Source organism: Schistocerca nitens, chromosome 6, assembly GCF_023898315.1.
Source record: "Schistocerca nitens isolate TAMUIC-IGC-003100 chromosome 6, iqSchNite1.1, whole genome shotgun sequence".
NCBI classification, from domain to species: domain Eukaryota; kingdom Metazoa; phylum Arthropoda; class Insecta; order Orthoptera; family Acrididae; genus Schistocerca; species Schistocerca nitens.
This window is the reverse complement of record NC_064619.1, coordinates 728897944-728924283: the sequence shown is the minus strand read 5'-3', so window position 1 is coordinate 728924283 and position 26340 is coordinate 728897944.

The following is a 26340-nucleotide window of genomic DNA, read 5'->3' as shown; positions in this document are numbered from 1 at the left end:
TCGTATCCCAAAAGAAAATCCTGTCGTTTCCATAGAAACGTTACGCGTTTTAGATGGAGAAATCATAGAACCCATAGTATTTCATAGCGACGCAATTCCTGTGTTAATTCGTCAATGTGAGGGAGCGAGGGATGCAGTAAGGAAGTAATAGTGCATCGGAAAGGAGATACTCGTATCCCAAATGAAAATCCTGTCGTTTCCATAGAAACGTTACTCGATTTAGATGGAGAAGTCATAGAACACATAGTATTTCATAGCGACGCAATTTCTGTGTTAATTCGTCAATGTGAGGGAGCAAGGGATGCAGTAAAGAAGGAATAGTGCATCGGAAAGGAGACACTCGAATCCCAAAATAAAATCATGCCATTTCCATAGAAACTTTACTCGATTTACAAGGAGATCTCATAGAACCCATAGTATTTCATAGCGACGCAATTTCTGTGTTAATTCGTCAATGCGAGGGAGCGAGGGATGCAGTAAATAAGGAATAGTGCATCGGAAAGGAGATGTATCCCAAAAGAAAATACTGGCATTTCCATAGAAACGTTACTCGATTTAGAAGGAGATCACATAGAACACATAGTATTTCATAGCGACGCAATTTCTGTGTTAATTCGTCAATGCGAGGGAGCGAGGGATGCAGTAAAGAAGGAATAGTGCATCGGAAAGGAGATACTCGTATCCCAAAAGAAAATCCTGTCGTTTCCATAGAAACGTTACGCGATTTAGATGGAGAAGTCATAGAACCCATAGTATTTCATAGCGACGCTATTTCTCTGTTAATTCGTCAATGTGAGGGAGCGAGGGATGCAGTTAAGAAGGAATAGTGCATCGGATAGGAGATACTCGTATCCCTAAAGAAAATCCTGTCGTTTCCATAGAAACGTTACTCGATTTAGATGGAGAATTCATAGAACTCATAGTATTTCATAGCGACGCAATTTCTGTGTTAATTCGTAAATGTGGGGGAGCGAGGGTTGCAGTAAAGAAGGAATAGTGCATCGCAAAAGAGCTACTCGTATCCCAAAAGAAAATCCTGTCGTTTCCATAGAAACGTTACACGATTTAGATGCAGAAGTCATAGAACCCATAGTATTTCATAGCGACGCAATTTCTGTGTTAATTCGTCAATGTGAGGGAGGGAGGGATGCAGTAAAGAAGGAATAGTTCATCGGAAAGGAGATACTCGTATCTCAAAAGAAAATCCTGGCGTTTCCATAGAAACGTTACTCGATTTAGATGGAGATCTCATAGAACCCATAGTATTTCATAGCTACGCAGTTTCTGCGTTAATTCGTCAATGCGAGGGAGCGAGGGATGCAGTAAAGAACGAATAGTGCATCGGAAAGGAGCTACTCGTATCCCAAAAGAAAATCCTGTCGCTTCCATAGAAAAGTTACTCGATTTAGAAGGAGAAGTCATAGAACCCATAGCATTTCATAGCGACGCAATTTCTGTGTTAGTTCGTGAATGTAAGGGAGCGAGGGATGCAGTAAAGAAGGAATAGTGCATCGAAAAGAAGCTACTCGTATCCCAAAAGAAAATCCTGTCGTTTCCATAGAAACGTTACTCGATTTAGAAGGAGAAGTCATAGAACCCATAGTATTTCATAGCGACGCAGTTTCTGTGTTAATTCGTCAATGCGAGGGAGCGAGGGATGCAGTGAAGAAGGAATAGTGCATCGGAAAGGAGATACTCGTATCCCAAAAGAAAATCCTGGCGTTTCCATAGAAACGTTACTCGATTTAGAAGGAGAAGTCATAGAACCCATAGTATTTCATAGCGACGAAATTTCTGTGTTAATTCGTCAATGTGAGGGAGCTAGGGATGCAGTAAAGAAGGAATAGTGCATCGGAAAGGAGATACTCGTATCCCAAAAGAAAATCCTGTCGTTTCCATAGAAACGTTACGCGTTTTAGATGGAGAAATCATAGAACCCATAGTATTTCATAGCGACGCAATTTCTGTGTTAATTCGTCAATGTGAGGGAGCGAGGGATGCAGTAAGGAAGGAATAGTGCATCGGAAAGGAGATACTCGTATCCCAAAAGAAAATCCTGTCGTTTCCATAGAAACGTTACTCGATTTAGATGGAGAAGTCATAGAACACATAGTATTTCATAGCGACGTAATTTCTGTGTTAATTCGTCAATGTGAGGGAGCAAGGGATGCAGTAAAGAAGGAATAGTGCATCGGAAAGGAGACACTCGATTTAGAAGGAGAAGTCATAGAACCCATAGTACTTCATAGCGACGCAATTTCTGTGTTAATTCGTCAATGCGAGGGAGCGAGGGATGCAGTGAAGAAGGAATAGTGCATCGGAAAGGAGATACTCGTATCCCAAAAGAAAATCCTGGCGTTTCCATAGAAACGTTACTCGATTTAGAAGCAGAAGTCATAGAACCCATAGTATTTCATAGCGACGCAATTTCTGTGTTAATTCGTCAATGCGAGGGAGCGAGGGATGCAGTAAAGAAGGAATAGTGCATCGGATAGGAGATACTCGTATCCCAAAAGAAAATCCTGGCATTTCCATAGAAACGTTACTCGATTTAGAAGGAGATCACATAGAACCCATAGTATTTCATAGCGACGCAATTTCTGTGTTAATTCGTCGATGCGAGGGAGCGAGGGATGCAGTAAAGAAGGAATAGTGCACCGGAAAGGAGATACTCGTATCCCAAAAGAAAATCCTGTCGTTTCCATAGAAACGTTACTCGATTTAGATTGAGAAGTCATAGAACCCATAGTATTTCATAGCGACGCAGTTTGTTGTGTTAATTCGTCAATGCGAGGGAGCGAGGGGTGCAGTAAAGAAGGAATAGTGCATCGGAAAGGAGATACTCGTATCCCAAAAGAAAATCCTGTCGTTTCCATAGAAACGTTACGCGATTTAGATGGAGAAGTCATAGAACCCATAGTATTTCATAGCGACGCTATTTCTCTGTTAATTCGTCAATGTGAGGGAGCGAGGGATGCAGTTAAGAAGGAATAGTGCATCGGATAGGAGATACTCGTATCCCAAAAGAAAATCCTGTCGTTTCCATAGAAACGTTACTCGATTTAGATGGAGAATTCATAGAACCCATAGTATTTCATAGCGACGCAATTTCTGTGTTAATTCGTAAATGTGGGGGAGCGAGGGTTGCAGTAAAGAAGGAATAGTGCATCGCAAAAGAGCTACTCGTATCCCAAAAGAAAATCCTGTCGTTTCCATAGAAACGTTACTCGATTTAGATGCAGAAGTCATAAAAACCCATAGTATTTCATAGCGACGCAATTTCTGTGTTAATTCGTCAATGTGAGGGAGCGAGGGATGCAGTAAAGAAGTAATAATGCATCGGAAAGTAATACTCGTATCTCAAAAGAAAATCCTGGCGTTTCCATAGAAACGTTACTCGATTTAGATGGAGATCTCATAGAACCCATAGTATTTCATAGCTACGCAGTTTCTGCGTTAATTCGTCAATGCGAGGGAGCGAGGAATGCAGTGAAGAAGGAATAGTGCATCGGAAAGGAGATACTCGTATCCCAAAAGAAAATCCTGGCGTTTCCATAGAAACGTTACTCGATTTAGAAGGAGAAGTCATAGAACCCATAGTATTTCATAGCGACGAAATTTCTGTGTTAATTCGTCAATGTGTGGGAGCTAGGGATGCAGTAAAGAAGGAATAGTGCATCGGAAAGGAGATACTCGTATCTCAAAAGAAAATCCTGGCGTTTCCATAGAAACGTTACTCGATTTAGATGGAGATCTCATAGAACCCATAGTATTTCATAGCTACGCAGTTTCTGCGTTAATTCGTCAATGCGAGGGAGCGAGGGATGCAGTAAAGAACGAATAGTGCATCGGAAAGGAGCTACTCGTATCCCAAAAGAAAATCCTGTCGCTTCCATAGAAACGTTACTCGATTTAGAAGGAGAAGTCATAGAACCCATAGCATTTCATAGCGACGCAATTTCTGTGTTAATTCGTGAATGTAAGGGAGCGAGGGATGCAGTAAAGAAGGAATAGTGCATCGAAAAGAAGCTACTCGTATCCCAAAAGAAAATCCTGTCGTTTCCATAGAAACGTTACTCGATTTAGAAGGAGGAGTCATAGAACCCATAGTATTTCATAGCGACGCAGTTTCTGTGTTAATTCGTCAATGCGAGGGAGCGAGGGATGCAGTGAAGAAGGAATAGTGCATCGGAAAGGAGATACTCGTATCCCAAAAGAAAATCCTGGCGTTTCCATAGAAACGTTACTCGATTTAGAAGGAGAAGTCATAGAACCCATAGTATTTCATAGCGACGAAATTTCTGTGTTAATTCGTCAATGTGAGGGAGCTAGGGATGCAGTAAAGAAGGAATAGTGCATCGGAAAGGAGATACTCGTATCTCAAAAGAAAATCCTGGCGTTTCCATAGAAACGTTACTCGATTTAGATGGAGATCTCATAGAACCCATAGCATTTCATAGCTACGCAGTTTCTGCGTTAATTCGTCAATGCGAGGGAGCGAGGGATGCAGTAAAGAACGAATAGTGCATCGGAAAGGAGCTACTCGTATCCCAAAAGAAAATCCTGTCGCTTACATAGAAACGTTACTCGATTTAGAAGGAGAAGTCATAGAACCCATAGCATTTCATAGCGACGCAATTTCTGTGTTAATTCGTGAATGTAAGGGAGCGAGGGATGCAGTAAAGAAGGAATAGTGCATCGGAAAGGAGCTACTCGTATCCCAAAAGAAAATCCTGTCGCTTCCATAGAAACGTTACTCGATTTAGAAGGAGAAGTCATAGAACCCATAGCATTTCATAGCGACGCAATTTCTGTGTTAATTCGTGAATGTAAGGGAGCGAGGGATGCAGTAAAGAAGGAATAGTGCATCGAAAAGAAGCTACTCGTATCTCAAAAGAAAATCCTGTCGTTTCCATAGAAACGTTACTCGATTTAGAAGGAGAAGTCATAGAACCCATAGTATTTCATAGCGACGCAGTTTCTGTGTTAATTCGTCAATGCGAGGGAGCGAGGGATGCAGTGAAGAAGGAATAGTGCATCGGAAAGGAGATACTCGTATCCCAAAAGAAAATACTGGCATTTCCATAGAAACGTTACTCGATTTAGAAGGAGATCACATAGAACCCATAGTATTTCATAGCGACGCAATTTCTGTGTTAATTCGTCAATGCGAGGGAGCGAGGGATGCAGTAAAGAAGGAATAGTGCACCGGAAAGGAGATACTCGTATCCCAAAAGAAAATCCTGTCGTTTCCATAGAAACGTTACTCGATTTAGATTGAGAAGTCATAGAACCCATAGTATTTCATAGCGACGCAGTTTGTTGTGTTAATTCTTCAATGCGAGGGAGCGAGGGGTGCAGTAAAGAAGGAATAGTGCATCGGAAAGGAGATACTCATATCCCAAAAGAAAATCCTGTCGTTTCCATAGAAACGTTACGCGATTTAGATGGAGAAGTCATAGAACCCATAGTATTTCATAGCGACGCTATTTCTCTGTTAATTCGTCAATGTGAGGGAGCGAGGGATGCAGTTAAGAAGGAATAGTGCATCGGATAGGAGATACTCGTATCCCAAAAGAAAATCCTGTCGTTTCCATAGAAACGTTACTCGATTTAGATGGAGAATTCATAGAACCCATAGTATTTCATAGCGACGCAATTTCTGTGTTAATTCGTAAATGTGGGGGAGCGAGGGTTGCAGTAAAGAAGGAATAGTGCATCGCAAAAGAGCTACTCGTATCCCAAAAGAAAATCCTGTCGTTTCCATAGAAACGTTACTCGATTTAGATGCAGAAGTCATAAAAACCCATAGTATTTCATAGCGACGCAATTTCTGTGTTAATTCGTCAATGTGTGGGAGCGAGGGATGCAGTAAAGAAGTAATAGTGCATCGGAAAGTAATACTCGTATCTCAAAAGAAAATCCTGTCGCTTCCATAGAAACGTTACTCGATTTAGAAGGAGAAGTCATAGAACCCATAGCATTTCATAGCGACGCAATTTCTGTGTTAATTCGTGAATGTAAGGGAGCGAGGGATGCAGTAAAGAAGGAATAGTGCATCGAAAAGAAGCTGCTCGTATCCCAAAAGAAAATCCTGTCGTTTCCATAGAAACGATACTCGATTTAGAAGGAGAAGTCATAGAACCCATAGTATTTCATAGCGACGCAGTTTCTGTGTTAATTCGTCAATGCGAGGGAGCGAGGGATGCAGTGAAGGAGGAATAGTGCATCCGAAAGGAGATACTCGTATCCCAAAAGAAAATCCTGGCGTTTCCATAGAAACGTTACTCGATTTAGAAGGAGAAGTCATAGAACCCATAGTATTTCATAGCGACGAAATTTCTGTGTTAATTCGTCAATGTGAGGGAGCTAGGGATGCAGTAAAGAAGGAATAGTGCATCGGAAAGGAGATACTCGTATCCCAAAAGAAAATCCTGTCGTTTCCATAGAAACGTTACGCGTTTTAGATGGAGAAATCATAGAACCCATAGTATTTCATAGCGACGCAATTTCTGTGTTAATTCGTCAATGTGAGGGAGCGAGGGATGCAGTAAGGAAGTAATAGTGCATCGGAAAGGAGATACTCGTATCCCAAATGAAAATCCTGTCGTTTCCATAGAAACGTTACTCGATTTAGATGGAGAAGTCATAGAACACATAGTATTTCATAGCGACGCAATTTCTGTGTTAATTCGTCAATGTGAGGGAGCAAGGGATGCAGTAAAGAAGGAATAGTGCATCGGAAAGGAGACACTCGAATCCCAAAATAAAATAATGCCATTTCCATAGAAACTTTACTCGATTTACAAGGAGATCTCATAGAACCCATAGTATTTCATAGCGACGCAATTTCTGTGTTAATTCGTCAATGCGAGGGAGCGAGGGATGCAGTAAATAAGGAATAGTGCATCGGAAAGGAGATGTATCCCAAAAGAAAATCCTGGCATTTCCATAGAAACGTTACTCGATTTAGAAGGAGATCACATAGAACCCATAGTATTTCATAGCGACGCAATTTCTGTGTTAATTCGTCAATGCGAGGGAGCGAGGGATGCAGTAAAGAAGGAATAGTGCATCGGAAAGGAGATACTCGTATCCCAAAAGAAAATCCTGTCGTTTCCATCGAAACGTTACGCGATTTAGATGGAGAAGTCATAGAACCCATAGTATTTCATAGCGACGCTATTTCTCTGTTAATTCGTCAATGTGAGGGAGCGAGGGATGCAGTTAAGAAGGAATAGTGCATCGGATAGGAGATACTCGTATCCCTAAAGAAAATCCTGTCGTTTCCATAGAAACGTTACTCGATTTAGATGGAGAATTCATAGAACTCATAGTATTTCATAGCGACGCAATTTCTGTGTTAATTCGTAAATGTGGGGGAGCGAGGGTTGCAGTAAAGAAGGAATAGTGCATCGCAAAAGAGCTACTCGTATCCCAAAAGAAAATCCTGTCGTTTCCATAGAAACGTTACACGATTTAGATGCAGAAGTCATAGAACCCATAGTATTTCATAGCGACGCAATTTCTGTGTTAATTCGTCAATGTGAGGGAGGGAGGGATGCAGTAAAGAAGGAATAGTTCATCGGAAAGGAGATACTCGTATCTCAAAAGAAAATCCTGGCGTTTCCATAGAAACGTTACTCGATTTAGATGGAGATCTCATAGAACCCATAGTATTTCATAGCTACGCAGTTTCTGCGTTAATTCGTCAATGCGAGGGAGCGAGGGATGCAGTAAAGATCGAATAGTGCATCGGAAAGGAGCTACTCGTATCCCAAAAGAAAACCCTGTCGCTTCCATAGAAAAGTTACTCGATTTAGAAGGAGAAGTCATAGAACCCATAGCATTTCATAGCGACGCAATTTCTGTGTTAGTTCGTGAATGTAAGGGAGCGAGGGATGCAGTAAAGAAAGAATAGTGCATCGAAAAGAAGCTACTCGTATCCCAAAAGAAAATCCTGTCGTTTCCATAGAAACGTTACTCGATTTAGAAGGAGAAGTCATAGAACCCATAGTACTTCATAGCGACGCAATTTCTGTGTTAATTCGTCAATGCGAGGTAGCGAGGGATGCAGTGAAGAAGGAATAGTGCATCGGAAAGGAGATACTCGTATCCCAAAAGAAAATCCTGGCGTTTCCATAGAAACGTTACTCGATTTAGAAGCAGAAGTCATAGAACCCATAGTATTTCATAGCGACGCAATTTCTGTGTTAATTCGTCAATGCGAGGGAGCGAGGGATGCAGTAAAGAAGGAATAGTGCATCGGATAGGAGATACTCGTATCCCAAAAGAAAATCCTGGCATTTCCATAGAAACGTTACTCGATTTAGAAGGAGATCACATAGAACCCATAGTATTTCATAGCGACGCAATTTCTGTGTTAATTCGTCAATGCGAGGGAGCGAGGGATGCAGTAAAGAAGGAATAGTGCACCGCAAAGGAGATACTCGTATCCCAAAAGAAAATCCTGTCGTTTCCATAGAAACGTTACTCGATTTAGATTGAGAAGTCATAGAACCCATAGTATTTCATAGCGACGCAGTTTGTTGTGTTAATTCGTCAATGCGAGGGAGCGAGGGGTGCAGTAAAGAAGGAATAGTGCATCGGAAAGGAGATACTCGTATCCCAAAAGAAAATCCTGTCGTTTCCATAGAAACGTTACGCGATTTAGATGGAGAAGTCATAGAACCCATAGTATTTCATAGCGACGCTATTTCTCTGTTAATTCGTCAATGTGAGGGAGCGAGGGATGCAGTTAAGAAGGAATAGTGCATCGGATAGGAGATACTCGTATCCCAAAAGAAAATCCTGTCGTTTCCATAGAAACGTTACTCGATTTAGATGGAGAATTCATAGAACCCATAGTATTTCATAGCGACGCAATTTCTGTGTTAATTCGTAAATGTGGGGGAGCGAGGGTTGCAGTAAAGAAGGAATAGTGCATCGGAAAAGAGCTACTCGTATCCCAAAAGAAAATCTTGTCGTTTCCATAGAAACGTTACTCGATTTAGATGCAGAAGTCATAAAAACCCATAGTATTTCATAGCGACGCAATTTCTGTGTTAATTCGTCAATGTGAGGGAGCGAGGGATGCAGTAAAGAAGTAATAATGCATCGGAAAGTAATACTCGTATCTCAAAAGAAAATCCTGGCGTTTCCATAGAAACGTTACTCGATATAGATGGAGATCTCATAGAACCCATAGTATTTCATAGCTACGCAGTTTCTGCGTTAATTCGTCAATGCGAGTGAGCGAGGAATGCAGTGAAGAAGGAATAGTGCATCGGAAAGGAGATACTCGTATCCCAAAAGAAAATCCTGGCGTTTCCATAGAAACGTTACTCGATTTAGAAGGAGAAGTCATAGAACCCATAGTATTTCATAGCGACGAAATTTCTGTGTTAATTCGTCAATGTGTGGGAGCTAGGGATGCAGTAAAGAAGGAATAGTGCATCGGAAAGGAGATACTCGTATCTCAAAAGAAAATCCTGGCGTTTCCATAGAAACGTTACTCGATTTAGATGGAGATCTCATAGAACCCATAGTATTTCATAGCTACGCAGTTTCTGCGTTAATTCGTCAATGCGAGGGAGCGAGGGATGCAGTAAAGAACGAATAGTGCATCGGAAAGGAGCTACTCGTATCCCAAAAGAAAATCCTGTCGCTTCCATAGAAACGTTACTCGATTTAGAAGGAGAAGTCATAGAACCCATAGCATTTCATAGCGACGCAATTTCTGTGTTAATTCGTGAATGTAAGGGAGCGAGGGATGCAGTAAAGAAGGAATAGTGCATCGAAAAGAAGCTACTCGTATCCCAAAAGAAAATCCTGTCGTTTCCATAGAAACGTTACTCGATTTAGAAGGAGGAGTCATAGAACCCATAGTATTTCATAGCGACGCAGTTTCTGTGTTAATTCGTCAATGCGAGGGGGCGAGGGATGCAGTGAAGAAGGAATAGTGCATCGGAAAGGAGATACTCGTATCCCAAAAGAAAATCCTGGCGTTTCCATAGAAACGTTACTCGATTTAGAAGGAGAAGTCATAGAACCCATAGTATTTCATAGCGACGAAATTTCTGTGTTAATTCGTCAATGTGAGGGAGCTAGGGATGCAGTAAAGAAGGAATAGTGCATCGGAAAGGAGACACTCGTATCTCAAAAGAAAATCCTGGCGTTTCCATAGAAACGTTACTCGATTTAGATGGAGATCTCATAGAACCCATAGTATTTCATAGCTACGCAGTTTCTGCGTTAATTCGTCAATGCGAGGGAGCGAGGGATGCAGTAAAGAACGAATAGTGCATCGGAAAGGAGCTACTCGTATCCCAAAAGAAAATCCTGTCGCTTCCATAGAAACGTTACTCGATTTAGATGGAGAAGTCATAGAACCCATAGCATTTCATAGCGACGCAATTTCTGTGTTAATTCGTGAATGTAAGGGAGCGAGGGATGCAGTAAAGAAGGAATAGTGCATCGAAAAGAAGCTACTCGTATCCCAAAAGAAAATCCTGTCGTTTCCATAGAAACGTTACTCGATTTAGAAGGAGGAGTCATAGAACCCATAGTATTTCATAGCGACGCAGTTTCTGTGTTAATTCGTCAATGCGAGGGAGCGAGGGATGCAGTGAAGAAGTAATAGTGCATCGGAAAGGAGATACTCGTATCCCAAAAGAAAATCCTGGCGTTTCCATAGAAACGTTACTCGATTTAGAAGGAGAAGTCATAGAACCCATAGTATTTCATAGCGACGAAATTTCTGTGTTAATTCGTCAATGTGAGGGAGCTAGGGATGCAGTAAAGAAGGAATAGTGCATCGGAAAGGAGATACTCGTATCTCAAAAGAAAATCCTGGCGTTTCCATAGAAACGTTACTCGATTTAGATGGAGATCTCATAGAACCCATTGTATTTCATAGCTACGCAGTTTCTGCGTTAATTCGTCAATGCGAGGGAGCGAGGGATGCAGTAAAGAACGAATAGTGCATCGGAAAGGAGCTACTCGTATCCCAAAAGAAAATCCTGTCGCTTCCATAGAAAAGTTACTCGATTTAGAAGGAGAAGTCATAGAACCCATAGCATTTCATAGCGACGCAATTTCTGTGTTAATTCGTGAATGTAAGGGAGCGAGGGATGCAGTAAAGAAGGAATAGTGCATCGAAAAGAAGCTACTCGTATCTCAAAAGAAAATCCTGTCGTTTCCATAGAAACGTTACTCGATTTAGAAGGAGAAGTCATAGAACCCATAGTATTTCATAGCGACGCAGTTTCTGTGTTAATTCGTCAATGCGAGGGAGCGAGGGATGCAGTGAAGAAGGAATAGTGCATCGGAAAGGAGATACTCGTATCCCAAAAGAAAATACTGGCATTTCCATAGAAACGTTACTCGATTTAGAAGGAGATCACATAGAACCCATAGTATTTCATAGCGACGCAATTTCTGTGTTAATTCGTCAATGCGAGGGAGCGAGGGATGCAGTAAAGAAGGAATAGTGCACCGGAAAGGAGATACTCGTATCCCAAAAGAAAATCCTGTCGTTTCCATAGAAACGTTACTCGATTTAGATTGAGAAGTCATAGAACCCATAGTATTTCATAGCGACGCAGTTTGTTGTGTTAATTCTTCAATGCGAGGGAGCGAGGGGTGCAGTAAAGAAGGAATAGTGCATCGGAAAGGAGATACTCGTATCCCAAAAGAAAATCCTGTCGTTTCCATAGAAACGTTACGCGATTTAGATGGAGAAGTCATAGAACCCATAGTATTTCATAGCGACGCTATTTCTCTGTTAATTCGTCAATGTGAGGGAGCGAGGGATGCAGTTAAGAAGGAATAGTGCATCGGATAGGAGATACTCGTATCCCAAAAGAAAATCCTGTCGTTTCCATAGAAACGTTACTCGATTTAGATGGAGAATTCATAGAACCCATAGTATTTCATAGCGACGCAATTTCTGTGTTAATTCGTAAATGTGGGGGAGCGAGGGTTGCAGTAAAGAAGGAATAGTGCATCGCAAAAGAGCTACTCGTATCCCAAAAGAAAATCCTGTCGTTTCCATAGAAACGTTACTCGATTTAGATGCAGAAGTCATAAAAACCCATAGTATTTCATAGCGACGCAATTTCTGTGTTAATTCGTCAATGTGTGGGAGCGAGGGATGCAGTAAAGAAGTAATAGTGCATCGGAAAGTAATACTCGTATCTCAAAAGAAAATCCTGTCGCTTCCATAGAAACGTTACTCGATTTAGAAGGAGAAGTCATAGAACCCATAGCATTTCATAGCGACGCAATTTCTGTGTTAATTCGTGAATGTAAGGGAGCGAGGGATGCAGTAAAGAAGGAATAGTGCATCGAAAAGAAGCTGCTCGTATCCCAAAAGAAAATCCTGTCGTTTCCATAGAAACGATACTCGATTTAGAAGGAGAAGTCATAGAACCCATAGTATTTCATAGCGACGCAGTTTCTGTGTTAATTCGTCAATGCGAGGGAGCGAGGGATGCAGTGAAGAAGGAATAGTGCATCCGAAAGGAGATACTCGTATCCCAAAAGAAAATCCTGGCGTTTCCATAGAAACGTTACTCGATTTAGAAGGAGAAGTCATAGAACCCATAGTATTTCATAGCGACGAAATTTCTGTGTTAATTCGTCAATGTGAGGGAGCTAGGGATGCAGTAAAGAAGGAATAGTGCATCGGAAAGGAGATACTCGTATCCCAAAAGAAAATCCTGTCGTTTCCATAGAAACGTTACGCGTTTTAGATGGAGAAATCATAGAACCCATAGTATTTCATTGCGACGCAATTTCTGTGTTAATTCGTCAATGTGAGGGAGCGAGGGATGCAGTAAGGAAGTAATAGTGCATCGGAAAGGAGATACTCGTATCCCAAATGAAAATCCTGTCGTTTCCATAGAAACGTTACTCGATTTAGATGGAGAAGTCATAGAACACATAGTATTTCATAGCGACGCAATTTCTGTGTTAATTCGTCAATGTGAGGGAGCAAGGGATGCAGTAAAGAAGGAATAGTGCATCGGAAAGGAGACACTCGAATCCCAAAATAAAATAATGCCATTTCCATAGAAACTTTACTCGATTTACAAGGAGATCTCATAGAACCCATAGTATTTCATAGCGACGCAATTTCTGTGTTAATTCGTCAATGCGAGGGAGCGAGGGATGCAGTAAATAAGGAATAGTGCATCGGAAAGGAGATGTATCCCAAAAGAAAATACTGGCATTTCCATAGAAACGTTACTCGATTTAGAAGGAGATCACATAGAACCCATAGTATTTCATAGCGACGCAATTTCTGTGTTAATTCGTCAATGCGAGGGAGCGAGGGATGCAGTAAAGAAGGAATAGTGCATCGGAAAGGAGATACTCGTATCCCAAAAGAAAATCCTGTCGTTTCCATAGAAACGTTACGCGATTTAGATGGAGAAGTCATAGAACCCATAGTATTTCATAGCGACGCTATTTCTCTGTTAATTCGTCAATGTGAGGGAGCGAGGGATGCAGTTAAGAAGGAATAGTGCATCGGATAGGAGATACTCGTATCCCTAAAGAAAATCCTGTCGTTTCCATAGAAACGTTACTCGATTTAGATGGAGAATTCATAGAACTCATAGTATTTCATAGCGACGCAATTTCTGTGTTAATTCGTAAATGTGGGGGAGCGAGGGTTGCAGTAAAGAAGGAATAGTGCATCGCAAAAGAGCTACTCGTATCCCAAAAGAAAATCCTGTCGTTTCCATAGAAACGTTACACGATTTAGATGCAGAAGTCATAGAACACATAGTATTTCATAGCGACGCAATTTCTGTGTTAATTCGTTAATGTGAGGGAGGGAGGGATGCAGTAAAGAAGGAATAGTTCATCGGAAAGGAGATACTCGTATCTCAAAAGAAAATCCTGGCGTTTCCATAGAAACGTTACTCGATTTAGATGGAGATCTTATAGAACCCATAGTATTTCATAGCTACGCAGTTTCTGCGTTAATTCGTCAATGCGAGGGAGCGAGGGATGCAGTAAAGAACGAATAGTGCATCGGAAAGGAGCTACTCGTATCCCAAAAGAAAATCCTGTCGCTTCCATAGAAAAGTTACTCGATTTAGAAGGAGAAGTCATAGAACCCATAGCATTTCATAGCGACGCAATTTCTGTGTTAATTCGTGAATGTAAGGGAGCGAGGGATGCAGTAAAGAAGGAATAGTGCATCGAAAAGAAGCTACTCGTATCCCAAAAGAAAATCCTGTCGTTTCCATAGAAACGTTACTCGATTTAGAAGGAGAAGTCATAGAACCCATAGTATTTCATAGCGACGCAGTTTCTGTGTTAATTCGTCAATGCGAGGGAGCGAGGGATGCAGTGAAGAAGGAATAGTGCATCGGAAAGGAGATACTCGTATCCCAAAAGAAAATCCTGGCGTTTCCATAGAAACGTTACTCGATTTAGAAGGAGAAGTCAGAGAACCCATAGTATTTCATAGCGACGAAATTTCTGTGTTAATTCGTCAATGTGAGGGAGCTAGGGATGCTGTAAAGAAGGAATAGTGCATCGGAAAGGTGATACTCGTATCCCAAAAGAAAATCCTGTCGTTTCCATAGAAACGTTACGCGTTTTAGATGGAGAAATCATAGAACCCATAGTATTTCATAGCGACGCAATTTCTGTGTTAATTCGTCAATGTGAGGGAGCGAGGGATGCAGTAAGGAAGGAATAGTGCATCGGAAAGGAGATACTCGTATCCCAAAAGAAAATCCTGTCGTTTCCATAGAAACGTTACTCGATTTAGATGGAGAAGTCATAGAACACATAGTATTTCATAGCGACGTAATTTCTGTGTTAATTCGTCAATGTGAGGGAGCAAGGGATGCAGTAAAGAAGGAATAGTGCATCGGAAAGGAGACACTCGATTTAGAAGGAGAAGTCATAGAACCCATAGTGTTTCATAGCGACGCAATTTCTGTGTTAATTCGTCAATGCGAGGGAGCGAGGGATGCAGTGAAGAAGGAATAGTGCATCGGAAAGGAGATACTCGTATCCCAAAAGAAAATCCTGGCGTTTCCATAGAAACGTTACTCGATTTAGAAGGAGAAGTCATAGAACCCATAGTATTTCATAGCGACGCAATTTCTGTGTTAATTCGTCAATGCGAGGGAGCGAGGGATGCAGTAAAGAAGGAATAGTGCATCGGAAAGGAGATACTCGTATCCCAAAAGAAAATCCTGTCGTTTCCATAGAAACGTTACGCGATTTAGATGGAGAAGTCATAGAACCCATAGTATTTCATAGCGACGCAATTTCTGTGTTAATTCGTCAATGTGAGGGAGCGAGGGATGCAGTAAAGAAGGAATAGTGCATCGGAAAGGAGATACTCGTATCTCAAAAGAAAATCCTGGCGTTTCCATAGAAACGTTACTCGATTTAGATGGAGATCTCATAGAACCCATAGTATTTCATAGCTACGCAGTTTCTGCGTTAATTCGTCAATGCGAGGGAGCGAGGGATGCAGTAAAGAACGAATAGTGCATCGGAAAGGAGCTACTCGTATCCCAAAAGAAAATCCTGTCGCTTCCATAGAAACGTTTCTCGATTTAGAAGGAGAAGTCATAGAACCCATAGCATTTCATAGCGACGCAATTTCTGTGTTAATTCGTGAATGTAAGGGAGCGAGGGATGCAGTAAAGAAGGAATAGTGCATCGAAAAGAAGCTACTCGTATCCCAAAAGAAAATCCTGTCGTTTCCATAGAAACGTTACTCGATTTAGAAGGAGAAGTCATAGAACCCATAGTATTTCATAGCGACGCAGTTTCTGTGTTAATTCGTCAATGCGAGGGAGCGAGGGATGCAGTGAAGAAGGAATAGTGCATCGGAAAGGAGATACTCGTATCCCAAAAGAAAATCCTGGCGTTTCCATAGAAACGTTACTCGATTTAGAAGGAGAAGTCATAGAACCCATAGTATTTCATAGCGACGAAATTTCTGTGTTAATTCGTCAATGTGGGGAGCTAGGGATGCAGTAAAGAAGGAATAGTGCATCGGAAAGGAGATACTCGTATCCCAAAAGAAAATCCTGTCGTTTCCATAGAAACGTTACTCGATTTAGAAGGAGAAGTCATAGAACCCATAGTATTTCATAGCGACGCAGTTTCTGTGTTAATTCGTCAATGCGAGGGAGCGAGGGATGCAGTGAAGAAGGAATAGTGCATCGGAAAGGAGATACTCGTATCCCAAAAGAAAATCCTGGCGTTTCCATAGAAACGTTACTCGATTTAGAAGGAGAAGTCATAGAACCCATAGTATTTCATAGCGACGAAATTTCTGTGTTAATTCGTCAATGTGAGGGAGCTAGGGATGCAGTAAAGAAGGAATAGTGCATCGGAAAGGAGATACTCGTATCCCAAATGAAAATCCTGTCGTTTCCATAGAAACGTTACGCGTTTTAGATGGAGAAATCATAGAACCCATTGTATTTCATAGCGACGCAATTTCTGTGTTAATTCGTCAATGTGAGGGAGCGAGGGATGCAGTAAGGAAGGAATAGTGCATCGGAAAGGAGAAACTCGTATCCCAAAAGAAAATCCTGTCGTTTCCATAGAAACGTTACTCGATTTAGATGGAGAAGTCATAGAACACATAGTATTTCATAGCGACGTAATTTCTGTGTTAATTCGTCAATGTGAGGGAGCAAGGGATGCAGTAAAGAAGGAATAGTGCATCGGAAAGGAGACACTCGATTTAGAAGGAGAAGTCATAGAACCCATAGTATTTCATAGCGACGCAATTTCTGTGTTAATTCGTCAATGCGAGGGAGCGAGGGATGCAGTGAAGAAGGAATAGTGCATCGGAAAGGAGATACTCGTATCCCAAAAGAAAATCCTGGCGTTTCCATAGAAACGTTACTCGATTTAGAAGGAGAAGTCATAGAACCCATAGTATTTCATAGCGACGCAATTTCTGTGTTAATTCGTCAATGCGAGGGAGCGAGGGATGCAGTAAAGAAGGAATAGTGCATCGGAAAGGAGATACTCGTATCCCAAAAGAAAATCCTGTCGTTTCCATAGAAACGTTACGCGATTTAGATGGAGAAGTCATAGAACCCATAGTATTTCATAGCGACGCAATTTCTGTGTTAATTCGTCAATGTGAGGGAGCGAGGGATGCAGTAAAGAAGGAATAGTGCATCGGAAAGGAGATACTCGTATCTCAAAAGAAAATCCTGGCGTTTCCATAGAAACGTTTAGATGGAGATCTCATAGAACCCATAGTATTTCATAGCTACGCAGTTTCTGCGTTAATTCGTCAATGCGAGGGAGCGAGGGATGCAGTAAAGAACGAATAGTGCATCGGAAAGGAGCTACTCGTATCCCAAAAGAAAATTCTGTCGCTTCCATAGAAACGTTACTCGATTTAGAAGGAGAAGTCATAGAACCCATAGCATTTCATAGCGACGCAATTTCTGTGTTAATTCGTGAATGTAAGGGAGCGAGGGATGCAGTAAAGAAGGAATAGTGAATCGAAAAGAAGCTACTCGTATCCCAAAAGAAAATCCTGTCGTTTCCATAGAAACGTTACTCGATTTAGAAGGAGAAGTCATAGAACCCATAGTATTTCATAGCGACGCAGTTTCTGTGTTTATTCGTCAATGCGAGGGAGCGAGGGATGCAGTGAAGAAGGAATAGTGCATCGGAAAGGAGATACTCGTATCCCAAAAGAAAATCCTGGCGTTTCCATAGAAACGTTACTCGATTTAGAAGGAGAAGTCATAGAACCCATAGTATTTCATAGCGACGCAATTTCTGTGTTAATTCGTCAATGCGAGGGAGCGAGGGATGCAGTAAAGAAGGAATAGTGCATCGGAAAGGAGATACTCGTATCCCAAAAGAAAATCCTGTCGTTTCCATAGAAACGTTACGCGATTTAGATGGAGAAGTCTTAGAACCCATAGTATTTCATAGCGACGCAATTTCTGTGTTAATTCGTCAATGTGAGGGAGCGAGGGATGCAGTAAAGAAGGAATAGTGCATCGGAAAGGAGATACTCGTATCTCAAAAGAAAATCCTGGCGTTTCCATAGAAACGTTACTCGATTTAGATGGAGATCTCATAGAACCCATAGTATTTCATAGCTACGCAGTTTCTGCGTTAATTCGTCAATGCGAGGGAGCGAGGGATGCAGTAAAGAACGAATAGTGCATCGGAAAGGAGCTACTCGTATCCCAAAAGAAAATCCTGTCGCTTCCATAGAAACGTTACTCGATTTAGAAGGAGAAGTCATAGAACCCATAGCATTTCATAGCGACGCAATTTCTGTGTTAATTCGTGAATGTAAGGGAGCGAGGGATGCAGTAAAGAAGGAATAGTGCATCGAAAAGAAGCTACTCGTATCCCAAAAGAAAATCCTGTCGTTTCCATAGAAACGTTACTCGATTTAGAAGGAGAAATCATAGAACCCATAGTATTTCATAGCGTCGCAATTTCTGTGTTAATTCGTCAATGTGAGGGAGCGAGGGATGCAGTAAGGAAGGAATAGTGCATCGGAAAGGAGATACTCGTATCCCAAAAGAAAATCCTGTCGTTTCCATAGAAACGTTACTCGATTTAGATGGAGAAGTCATAGAACCCATAGTATTTCATAGCGACGCAATTTCTGTGTTAATTCGTCAATGCGAGGGAGCGAGGGATGCAGTAAATAAGGAATAGTGCATCGGAAAGGAGATGTATCCCAAAAGAAAATCCTGGCATTTCCATAGAAACGTTACTCGATTTAGAAGGAGATCACATAGAACCCATAGTATTTCATAGCGACGCAATTTCTGTGATAATTCGTCAATGCGAGGGAGCGAGGGATGCAGTATAGAAGGAATAGTGCATCGGAAAGGAGATACTCGTATCCCAAAAGAAAATCCTGTCGTTTCCATAGAAACGTTACGCGATTTAGATGGAGAAGTCATAGAACCCATAGTATTTCATAGCGACGCTATTTCTGTGTTAAATCGTCAATGTGAGGGAGCGAGGGATGCAGTTAAGAAGGAATAGTGCATCGGATAGGAGATACTCGTATCCCAAAAGAAAATCCTGTCGTTTCCATAGAAACGTTACTCGATTTAGATGGAGAATTCATAGAACCCATAGTATTTCATAGCGACGCAATTTCTGTGTTAATTCGTAAATGTGGGGGAGCGAGGGTTGCAGTAAAGAAGGAATAGTGCATCGCAAAAGAGCTACTCGTATCCCAAAAGAAAATCCTGTCGTTTCCATAGAAACGTTACACGATTTAGATGCAGAAGTCATTGAACCCATAGTATTTCATAGCGACGCAATTTCTGTGTTAATTCGTCAATGTGAGGGAGCGAGGGATGCAGTAAAGAAGGAATAGTGCATCGGAAAGGAGATACTCGTATCTCAAAAGAAAATCCTGGCGTTTCCATAGAAACGTTACTCGATTTAGATGGAGATCTCATAGAACCCATAGTATTTCATAGCTACGCAGTTTCTGCGTTAATTCGTCAATGCGAGGGAGCGAGGGATGCAGTAAAGAACGAATAGTGCATCGGAATGGAGCTACTCGTATCCCAAATGAATATCCTGTCGTTTCCATAGAAACGTTACTCGATTTAGAAGGAGAAGTCATAGAACCCATAGTATTTCATAGCGACGCAGTTTCTGTGTTAATTCGTCAATGCGAGGGAGCGAGGGATGCAGTGAAGAAGGAATAGTGCATCGGAAAGGAGATACTCGTATCCCAAAAGAAAATCCTGGCGTTTCCATAGAAACGTTACTCGATTTAGAAGGAGAAGTCATAGAACCCATAGTATTTCATAGCGACGAAATTTCTGTGTTAATTCGTCAATGTGAGGGAGCTAGGGATGCAGTAAAGAAGGAATAGCGCATCGGAAAGGAGATACTCGTATCCCAAAAGAAAATCCTGTCGTTTCCATAGAAACGTTACGCGTTTTAGATGGAGAAATCATAGAACCCATAGTATTTCATAGCGACGCAATTTCTGTGTTAATTCGTCAATGTGAGGGAGCGAGGGATGCAGTAAGGAAGGAATAGTGCATCGGAAAGGAGATACTCGTATCCCAAAAGAAAATCCTGTCGTTTCCATAGAAACGTTACTCGATTTAGATGGAGAAGTCATAGAACACATAGTATTTCATAGCGACGTAATTTCTGTGTTAATTCGTCAATGTGAGGGAGCAAGGGATGCAGTAAAGAAGGAATAGTGCATCGGAAAGGAGACACTCGATTTAGAAGGAGAAGTCATAGAACCCATAGTATTTCATAGCGACGCAATTTCTGTGTTAATTCGTCAATGCGAGGGAGCGAGGGATGCAGTGAAGAAGGAATAGTGCATCGGAAAGGAGATACTCGTATCCCAAAAGAAAATCCTGGCGTTTCCATAGAAACGTTACTCGATTTAGAAGGAGAAGTCATAGAACCCATAGTATTTCATAGCGACGCAATTTCTGTGTTAATTCGTCAATGCGAGGGAGCGAGGGATGCAGTAAAGAAGGAATAGTGCATCGGAAAGGAGATACTCGTATCCCAAAAGAAAATCCTGTCGTTTCCATAGAAACGTTACGCGATTTAGATGGAGAAGTCTTAGAACCCATAGTATTTCATAGCGACGCAATTTCTGTGTTAATTCGTCAATGTGAGGGAGCGAGGGATGCAGTAAAGAAGGAATAGTGCATCGGAAAGGAGATACTCGTATCTCAAAAGAAAATCCTGGCGTTTCCATAGAAACGTTACTCGATTTAGATGGAGATCTCATAGAACCCATAGTATTTCATAGCTACGCAGTTTCTGCGTTAATTCGTCAATGCGAGGGAGCGAGGGATGCAGTAAAGAACGAATAGTGCATCGGAAAGGAGCTACTCGTATCCCAAAAGAAAATCCTGTCGCTTCCATAGAAACGTTACTCGATTTAGAAGGAGAAGTCATAGAACCCATAGCATTTCATAGCGACGCAATTTCTGTGTTAATTCGTGAATGTAAGGGAGCGAGGGATGCAGTAAAGAAGGAATAGTGCATCGAAAAGAAGCTACTCGTATCCCAAAAGAAAATCCTGTCGTTTCCATAGAAACGTTACTCGATTTAGAAGGAGAAGTCATAGAACCCATAGTATTTCATAGCGACGCAGTTTCTGTGTTAATTCGTCAATGCGAGGGAGCGAGGGATGCAGTGAAGAAGGAATAGTGCATCGGAAAGGAGATACTCGTATCCCAAAAGAAAATCCTGGCGTTTCCATAGAAACGTTACTCGATTTAGAAGGAGAAGTCATAGAACCCATAGTATTTCATAGCGACGAAATTTCTGTGTTAATTCGTCAATGTCGGGAGCTAGGGATGCAGTAAAGAAGGAATAGTGCATCGGAAAGGAGATACTCGTATCCCAAAAGAAAATCCTGTCTTTTCCATAGAAAAGTTACGCGTTTTAGATGGAGAAATCATAGAACCCATAGTATTTCATAGCGACGCAATTTCTGTGTTAATTCGTCAATGTGAGGGAGCGAGGGATGCAGTAAGGAAGGAATAGTGCATCGGAAAGGAGATACTCGTATCCCAAAAGAAAATCCTGTCGTTTCCATAGAAACGTTACTCGATTTAGATGGAGAAGTCATAGAACACATAGTATTTCATAGCGACGCAATTTCTGTGTTAATTCGTCAATGTGAGGGAGCAAGGGATGCAGTAAAGAAGGAATAGTGCATCGGAAAGGAGACACTCGAATCCCAAAATAAAATCATGGCATTTCCATAGAAACTTTACTCGATTTACAAGGAGATCTCATAGAACCCATAGTATTTCATAGCGACGCAATTTCTGTGTTAATTCGTCAATGCGAGGGAGCGAGGGATGCAGTAAATAAGGAATAGTGCATCGGAAAGGAGATGTATCCCAAAAGAAAATCCTGGCATTTCCATAGAAACGTTACTCGATTTAGAAGGAGATCACATAGAACCCATAGTATTTCATAGCGACGCAATTTCTGCGATAATTCGTCAATGCGAGGGAGCGAGGGATGCAGTAAAGAAGGAATAGTGCATCGGAAAGGAGATACTCGTATCCCAAAAGAAAATCCTGTCGTTTCCATAGAAACGTTACGCGATTTAGATGGAGAAGTCATAGAACCCATAGTATTTCATAGCGACGCTATTTCTGTGTTAAATCGTCAATGTGAGGGAGCGAGGGATGCAGTTAAGAAGGAATAGTGCATCGGATAGGAGATACTCGTATCCCAAAAGAAAATCCTGTCGTTTCCATAGAAACGTTACTCGATTTAGATGGAGAATTCATAGAACCCATAGTATTTCATAGCGACGCAATTTCTGTGTTAATTCGTAAATGTGGGGGAGCGAGGGTTGCAGTAAAGAAGGAATAGTGCATCGCAAAAGAGCTACTCGTATCCCAAAAGAAAATCCTGTCGTTTCCATAGAAACGTTACACGATTTAGATGCAGAAGTCATTGAACCCATAGTATTTCATAGCGACGCAATTTCTGTGTTAATTCGTCAATGTGAGGGAGCGAGGGATGCAGTAAAGAAGGAATAGTGCATCGGAAAGGAGATACTCGTATCTCAAAAGAAAATCCTGGCGTTTCCATAGAAACGTTACTCGATTTAGATGGAGATCTCATAGAACCCATAGTATTTCATAGCTACGCAGTTTCTGCGTTAATTCGTCAATGCGAGGGAGCGAGGGATGCAGTAAAGAACGAATAGTGCATCGGAAAGGAGCTACTCGTATCCCAAAAGAATATCCTGTCGTTTCCATAGAAACGTTACTCGATTTAGAAGGAGAAGTCATAGAACCCATAGTATTTCATAGCGACGCAGTTTCTGTGTTAATTCGTCAATGCGAGGGAGCGAGGGATGCAGTGAAGAAGGAATAGTGCATCGGAAAGGAGATACTCGTATCCCAAAAGAAAATCCTGGCGTTTCCATAGAAACGTTACTCGATTTAGAAGGAGAAGTCATAGAACCCATAGTATTTCATAGCGACGAAATATCTGTGTTAATTCGTCAATGTGAGGGAGCTAGGGATGCAGTAAAGAAGGAATAGTGCATCGGAAAGGAGATACTCGTATCCCAAAAGAAAATCCTGTCGTTTCCATAGAAACGTTACGCGTTTTAGATGGAGAAATCATAGAACCCATAGTATTTCATAGCGACGCAATTTCTGTGTTAATTCGTCAATGTGAGGGAGCGAGGGATGCAGTAAGGAAGGAATAGTGCATCGGAAAGGAGATACTCGTATCCCAAAAGAAAATCCTGTCGTTTCCATAGAAACGTTACTCGATTTAGATGGAGAAGTCATAGAACACATAGTATTTCATAGCGACGTAATTTCTGTGTTAATTCGTCAATGTGAGGGAGCAAGGGATGCAGTAAAGAAGGAATAGTGCATCGGAAAGGAGACACTCGATTTAGAAGGAGAAGTCATAGAACACATAGTATTTCATAGCGACGCAATTTCTGTGTTAATTCGTCAATGCGAGGGAGCGAGGGATGCAGTGAAGAAGGAATAGTGCATCGGAAAGGAGATACTCGTATCCCAAAAGAAAATCCTGGCGTTTCCATAGAAACGTTACTCGATTTAGAAGGAGAAGTCATAGAACCCATAGTATTTCATAGCGACGCAATTTCTGTGTTAATTCGTCAATGCGAGGGAGCGAGGGATGCAGTAAAGAAGGAATAGTGCATCGGAAAGGAGATACTCGTATCCTAAAAGAAAATCCTGTCGTTTCCATAGAAACGTTACTCGATTTAGAAGGAGAAGTCATAGAACCCATAGTATTTCATAGCGACGCAGTTTCTGTGTTAATTCGTCAATGCGAGGGAGCGAGGGATGCAGTGAAGAAGGAATAGTGCATCGGAAAGGAGATACTCGTATCCCAAAAGAAAATCCTGGCGTTTCCATAGAAACGTTACTCGATTTAGAAGGAGAAGTCATAGAACCCATAGTATTTCATAGCGACGAAATTTCTGTGTTAATTCGTCAATGTGAGGGAGCTAGGGATGCAGTAAAGAAGGAATAGTGCATCGGAAAGGAGATACTCGTATCCCAAAAGAAAATCCTGTCGTTTCCATAGAAACGTTACGCGTTTTAGATGGAGAAATCATAGAACCCATAGTATTTCATTGCGACGCAATTTCTGTGTTAATTCGTCAATGTGAGGGAGCGAGGGATGCAGTAAGGAAGGAATAGTGCATCGGAAAGGAGATACTCGTATCCCAAAAGAAAATCCTGTCGTTTCCATAGAAACGTTACTCGATTTAGATGGAGAAGTCATAGAACACATAGTATTTCATAGCGACGTAATTTCTGTGTTAATTCGTCAATGTGAGGGAGCAAGGGATGCAGTAAAGAAGGAATAGTGCATCGGAAAGGAGACACTCGATTTAGAAGGAGAAGTCATAGAACCCATAGTATTTCATAGCGACGCAATTTCTGTGTTAATTCGTCAATGCGAGGGAGCGAGGGATGCAGTAAAGAAGGAATAGTGCATCGGAAAGGAGATACTCGTATCCTAAAAGAAAATCCTGTCGTTTCCATAGAAACGTTACGCGATTTAGATGGAGAAGTCATAGAACCCATAGTATTTCATAGCGACGCAATTTCTGTGTTAATTCGTCAATATGATGGAGCGAGGGATGCAGTAAAGAAGGAATAGTGCATCGGAAAGGAGATACTCGTATCTCAAAAGAAAATCCTGGCGTTTCCATAGAAACGTTACTCGATTTAGATGGAGATCTCATAGAACCCATAGTATTTCATAGCTACGCAGTTTCTGCGTTAATTCGTCAATGCGAGGGAGCGAGGGATGCAGTAAAGAACGAATAGTGCATCGGAAAGGAGCTACTCGTATCCCAAAAGAAAATCCTGTCGCTTCCATAGAAACGTTACTCGATTTAGAAGGAGAAGTCATAGAACCCATAGCATTTCATAGCGACGCAATTTCTGTGTTAATTCGTGAATGTAAGGGAGCGAGGGATGCAGTAAGGAAGGAATAGTGCATCGAAAAGAAGCTACTCGTATCCCAAAAGAAAATCCTGTCGTTTCCATAGAAACGTTACTCGATTTAGAAGGAGAAGTCATAGAACCCATAGTATTTCATAGCGACGCAGTTTCTGTGTTAATTCGTCAATGCGAGGGAGCGAGGGATGCAGTGAAGAAGGAATAGTGCATCGGAAAGGAGATACTCGTATCCCAAAAGAAAATCCTGGCGTTTCCATAGAAACGTTACTCGATTTAGAAGGAGAAGACATAGAACCCATAGTATTTCATAGCGACGAAATTTCTGTGTTAATTCGTCAATGTGAGGGAGCTAGGGATGCAGTAAAGAAGGAATAGTGCATCGGAAAGGAGATACTCGTATCCCAAAAGAAAATCCTGTCGTTTCCATAGAAACGTTACGCGTTTTAGATGGAGAAATCATAGAACCCATAGTATTTCATAGCGACGCAATTTCTGTGTTAATTCGTCAATGTGAGGGAGCGAGGGATGCAGTAAGGAAGGAATAGTGCATCGGAAAGGAGATACTCGTATCCCAAAAGAAAATCCTGTCGTTTCCATAGAAACGTTACACGATTTAGATGGAGAAGTCATAGAACACATAGTATTTCATAGCGACGCAATTTCTGTGTTAATTCGTCAATGTGAGGGAGCAAGGGATGCAGTAAAGAAGGAATAGTGCATCGGAAAGGAGACACTCGAATCCCAAAATAAAATCATGGCATTTCCATAGAAACTTTACTCGATTTACAAGGAGATCTCATAGAACCCATAGTATTTCATAGCGACGCAATTTCTGTGTTAATTCGTCAATGCGAGGGAGCGAGGTATGCAGTAAATAAGGAATAGTGCATCGGAAAGGAGATGTATCCCAAAAGAAAATCCTGGCATTTCCATAGAAACGTTACTCGATTTAGAAGGAGATCACATAGAACCCATAGTATTTCATAGCGACGCAATTTCTGTGATAATTCGTCAATGCGAGGGAGCGAGGGATGCAGTAAAGAAGGAATAGTGCATCGGAAAGGAGATACTCGTATCCCAAAAGATAATCCTGTCGTTTCCATAGAAACGTTACGCGATTTAGATGGAGAAGTCATAGAACCCATAGTATTTCATAGCGACGCTATTTCTCTGTTAATTCGTCAATGTGAGGGAGCGAGGGATGCAGTTAAGAAGGAAAAGTGCATCGGATAGGAGATACTCGTATCCCAAAACAAAATCCTGTCGTTTCCATAGAAACGTTACTCGATTTAGATGGAGAATTCATAGAACCCATAGTATTTCATATCGACGCAATTTCTGTGTTAATTCGTAA